General features: G+C 48.5%; 1 pseudogene; it reads right to left on the reverse strand.

The window, feature by feature from the left end:
* Nucleotides 1-211: 211 nt before the first annotated feature.
* LOC131298585 (uncharacterized) lies at nt 212-4971 on the reverse strand (annotated as a pseudogene).
* Between the last annotated feature and the right edge of the window lie 530 nt (nt 4972-5501).

Raw genomic sequence — 5501 nt, forward strand, 5'->3', positions numbered from 1 at the left:
AAGAACAAAAGAATGGAGTAAAATCCCATGTCATTGACACAAAATTGCCCTTACTAACTGGACCTGGGCACACGATCCTTATTTTACTAGCGGCGTGCGAAGCTATAAAACCCAAGTCAATGATGGGTACCCCTATTGCTGGGAGCCGGGTCCACTTCTCAATGAAGAAAGTGGTACGCAAAAGCTACCCGTCAGAACGTAGCCATAACGGCTACACAACAGGATCGTCCGAATAAACAGGATCGACCAAAACCTCATCAGGTTCACCTACTTCCACATATTCTAAGAATGGTTTTAGACGCTGCCCATTAACCTTGGAAATAGTATTATTTTTAGGGTCACAAATATCAACCGAACCATTCGGATAAACCTTATTCACGACGTAGGGACCGTCCCAACGGGACCTCAATTTACTAGGAAAAAGATGGAGGCGCGAGTTATACAGTAACACCTTTTGACCAACACTAAAGGTTTTACGCTGAATATTTCTATCATGATACGCCTTAACCTTAGCCTTATAAATACTCGCGCTCTCATACGCATCATTCCTAATCTCCTCAAGCTCACACAACTGGAGCTTCCTATGGGCACCCGCCTCTGGTAAACGCGCGTTAAGCGACTTAATGGCCCAATAGGCCTTATGCTCCATCTCAACGGGCAAGTGGCAGGCCTTACCATAAACAAGCCGGTAGGGTGAAGCACCCAACACAGTTTTGTAAGCAGTGCGGTAGGCCCACAAGGCATCGGTCAACCGAAGTGACCAATCCTTCCTATTTGGGTTCACGGTCTTCTCTAGAATCCCCTTAATTTCACGATTCGCTAGCTCAGCCTAACCGTTAGTTTGGGGGTGATAAGCAGTAGACACCTTGTGAGAGATGCCATACTTGCTCATTAAAGCCCCAAAAGACCTATTACAAAAATGCGTGCCCTGATCAGAGATAATGGCACGTGGCATGCCAAATCTCGACAAGATGTTTGTTCGCAAGAACTCTAGCACGACCTTAGAATCGCTGGTCTTAGTGGGGATAGCCTCAACCCACTTGGAAACATAATCCACCGCCAGGAGGATGTACTCATAACCGTATGACCCTGGAAATGGGCCCATGAAATCAATGCCCCAACAATCGAAAACCTCTATCACAAAAATGTTCTGGAGGGGCATCATATTTCGCGAGCCAATTTTACCTAATTTCTGACACCGGTCACACGACTTACAGAAAACATACGCATCCTTAAATAGACTTGGCCAATAGAAACCACACTCACTGACCTTGGCGGCGGTCTTCTTGGCAGAAAAATGACCTCCGCACGCCTCAGTGTGACAAAACTCAAGAATTCCCCTATGATCAGCGTCGGGGATACACCGGCGCATAATCTGGTCTGCGCAATACCTGAACACATATGGATCATCATAAATATATTGCCGGACCTCTCTTAAAAACCGTTGCTTCTCAGCTGTAGACCAATGGGGTGGAATCTGCCCAGTCACCAAATAATTGGCGCTATCTGTAAACCATGGGCACACATTAGCAGCGAACAACTGCTCGTCAGGGAAAGAATCCACAATTGGGAGATGAGAGGTGGGGTCCTTAAACTCCAGACGAGACAGATGGTCGGCCACTACATTCTCAACCCCTTTCTTATCCTTAATGACAATGTGGAATTCTTGCAACAAAAGAATCCACCGGATAAGGCGAGCTTTCGCATCCGACTTGGTCATTAAGTACTTCAAAGCCGCATGATCGGTAAAAACCACAATCTGCGACCCTACCAAGTAGGACCGAAACTTATCTAAGGCAAATACCACCACCAGCAACTCTTTCTCGGTGGTGGTATAGTTCATTTGTGCCTCATTCAGCGTCTTGCTCGCATAATAAACAACGCAGGGATCTTTCCCTCGCCTTTGCCCTAAAACCGCTCCGACTGCATAGTCGGAGGCGTCACACATCAACTCAAATGGCAAACTCCAATCTAGAGGCTGAACAATCGGCGGAGTAGTGAGACTCCGCTTCAATGTCTGGAATGCCTCCTCACACGACTCAGACCACACAAATGGGGTGTCTTTTGACAGCAAATGACACAACGGCCGGGAGATAGCACTAAATCCCTTAATAAAACGCCTATAGAAACCGGCGTGACCGAGGAAAGACCGAATGTCTTTTATAGACTTTGGAGTGGGAAGATTTGCGATCAAATCAATCTTCGCCTTGTCCACCTCAATACCCTTAGATGAGACAATGTGTCCCAACACAATTCCTTGGGTCACCATGAAGTGGCATTTCTCCTAGTTAAGAACAAGCTGCTTCTCCTCGCACCGTTGCAAGACCTTTCCCAAGTTCTCGAGGCATTCGTCAAACGAATCCCCGAAAACTGAAAAGTCATCCATAAACACCTCCACTATCTTCTCTACCATGTCGCTAAATATTCCCATCATGCACCTTAAAAAGGTTCCGGGAGCATTGCACAAGCCAAAGGGCATGCGGCGGTAGGCAAACGTACCATAAGGGCACGTGAAGGTGGTCTTCTCCTGATCCTCCATGGCTACCTCAATCTGATTGTAGCCAGAGTACCCATCCAGGAAGCAATAGAATGCCCGGCCAGCCACCCTCTCCAAAATTTGATCAATAAATGGGAGAGGGAAATGGTCTTTCCGGGTGCTCGCATTGAGCTTCCAGTAATCGATACAAACTCGCCACCCGGTTTGAACACGGGTCGGCACTAGCTCGCCCTCGCCGTTTCTCACGACGGTCACTCCTGCCTTCTTAGGCACCACCTGCACTGGGCTCACCCACTCACTCTGGGCTATCGGGTAAATAATACCCGCATCTAAAAGCTTCAACACCTCAGCCCGAACCACCTCCTTCATATTGGGGTTCAGACGACGCTGAGGTTGCCTAGAAGGCTTCACATCCTCATCAAGAAAAATGTGGTGTGTACACACCGTTGGACTAATACCCTGCAAATCCGCTATCGTCCAGCCTATCGCACCCTCGTGCTTCCGTAACAAAGCAAGCAACTTAGCCTCTTGATCCTCCTCGAGGGATGAGGAAATCACTACTGGAAAAGTATCATCGCCTTTAAGGAAGGCATACTTAAGCGTGTCCGGCAGAGGCTTTAATTCAGGTTTAGGCGGCTGGACAGACGATGGGAGAGCTTTAGGAAGTGGGGCGCCTAGCGGCTCAAGAACTGGGTTCCAAGCTATGCCACACACATCCTCCACTGCAAGCATCTCCATCAAACTTCCTACCCCTGGAGAATCTAAAAATGACGCCTCTTCGGCGGTTAAAGCTATCTCCAGAGGATCTTTGTATAACACACTATCGACATGCTCTTGCACTAGCGTGTCAATCAAACTCACCTCGTATACCTCCTCATCATCCTCAACCTGGCTATCCACGTTGAAAACATTCACCTCCATTTTCAAGTCCCCAAACGACAATTGGACTTGTCCAGTTTTGCAATTCATGACAGCACTGGAGGTGGCTAGAAAAGGACGGCCAAGGATGATAGGAGTCTTCTCAAAGACCTCTGGTATTGGGCAAGTATCCAGGACAATAAAGTCGACTGGAAAAAGAAACTCACCTACTTGAATCAGAACATCTTCCACCACTCCCTTGGGAATTCTCACACTCCGGTCAGCCAACTGTAGCGTGACCGGTGTGGCTTTCAAATCGCCTAGCCCAAGCTTCAAATATACTGAATAGGGAAGCAAGTTGACACTTGCTCCTAAATCCAGCAAACCTTTTCAAATTTTTGGGCCGCAATAGCTATAGGGATGGTAGGACAACCAGGGTCCTTACACTTGGTGGGAATCTTAGCCTGGAGAATGGAGCTCACTTGCTCCGTCAGAAGCACTTTGTCCTGACTCTTGGTTCTCCGCTTCGACGTACACAGATCCTTCAGGACCTTCGCAAACTGAGGAATTGCGTCAATGGCTTCCATCAAAAAGATAGGAAACTGAACTTTCTTGAACAATTCAAGCATTTGAAAGTTCACATTGACCTTAGGCTTCGCCACCAAGCGATTTGGATAAGGAGCAACAGGTGGCGTTGGAGTCGTGGGGGCCGCAGTTGCAGGCACTACCACTTCAGGAGACTCAGCCTTTTTCTCTTCCTCGGGAACACTTCCCAAGTCTGGAACGACTGCTGGTACAGCTACCGGCACCGGGGGTGGCATCGATTTCTGCTTTGGAGGTAAGTCCTTGTCGATCACCCTCCCACTTCTAAGAGTGATTGCCTTAGCCTCTTCCAGACTTGGATTCAAATTGCTTGGGCCAGAAGAATCGCCCACATAATGAGTACCGGCGGCATTGACTAGAGGTTGAGAAGGAAACTTTCCCTTCTCCTGCTGGACTTGTCCAACTGCCGCCGACAACTGGGTCAATTGGGTCCTAATGTCACCAATTGCCTGTTTGGTTTGTTCAGTGAAGCTTAACTGAGACTGCATGAGAGCCTTCATCATCTCATCAGTCTGCTTATCCCTCGGGGGATGGTTAATGCCAGGGGGTGGTCCAAAAGATGAAGGACCGAAACCCTGCTACTGCTGAGGAGGGTAACGAAACTGGGTCATTTGGCCTTGAGGAGGCCGAAATTGCTGAACTTGTGGCTGAGGTGGTGCTTGGGGTTGTACCGGGGCTTTTTGATCCCGCCAACTCAAAAGTGGGTTTTGGGCCCACCCTGGATTGTAGGTATTCGAATATGGATCCCAACGCTGATTTAGCGCGTTCACCTCAGCCTGATTACTATGGTATGCGTCTTTGACAATGGGAAACGCAGGGCAAGCAGTGACAAGATGCCCCGGACACTCACATAACGCACACACCTCCTCGACTCTCACCTCGTTTGCCTGATGGACTTGCTTAAGGTTCAAGTCCTCTAATTGCCTAGCCATCTTGTCCAATTGAGACTGGACATTATGCTCTCGCACGCTCGAAGGAAAAATGCCGGACCCGCTGGGTCCTTGTGCAGCCATAGCCCTATCACCGAGGTCGGAAGGTTCCCAACTTCGATGTTTTTCAGCCAACTCTTCTAAAAAGTCCCACGCATCGTCCGGGGCTTTGTCTAGGAAATCCTCCTCCTTACAGAGGTACTCAAGTTGTTGGGTCGTCGCAACGTTCAGACCCAAGTAAAAAAATGACACCAATTGGGGTTTGACAAACCCGTGGTGTGGTAAGGACAAAAGCAAGTCCTTGAACCTCTCCCAGCACTTTAAAAATGACTCGCCCTCTTTCTGCTTATACGATTGGATTTGGCGAGTCAAGTACTTCGATTTACTTTCCTAGAAATATTTCTTGTAAAATAAATCTCGGACAGCAGCCCACGTCCTAAGAGACTGTGGTTTCTGCATCCGCAGCCACTTATCCGCATTATCCCTTAGCGATGCTGGAAAAAGCTTAAGACAAGCATTCTCCCACTGAGTAGTGGTGGCCAGGGTGTGCACCAACCCCTCGAAATGACGGACGTGCTCATACGGGTCCTCATTCTCCTTCCCATGAAACAGGG

The sequence above is a fragment of the Rhododendron vialii genome, chromosome 8a, assembly GCF_030253575.1.
Source record: "Rhododendron vialii isolate Sample 1 chromosome 8a, ASM3025357v1".
NCBI lineage: Eukaryota > Viridiplantae > Streptophyta > Magnoliopsida > Ericales > Ericaceae > Rhododendron > Rhododendron vialii.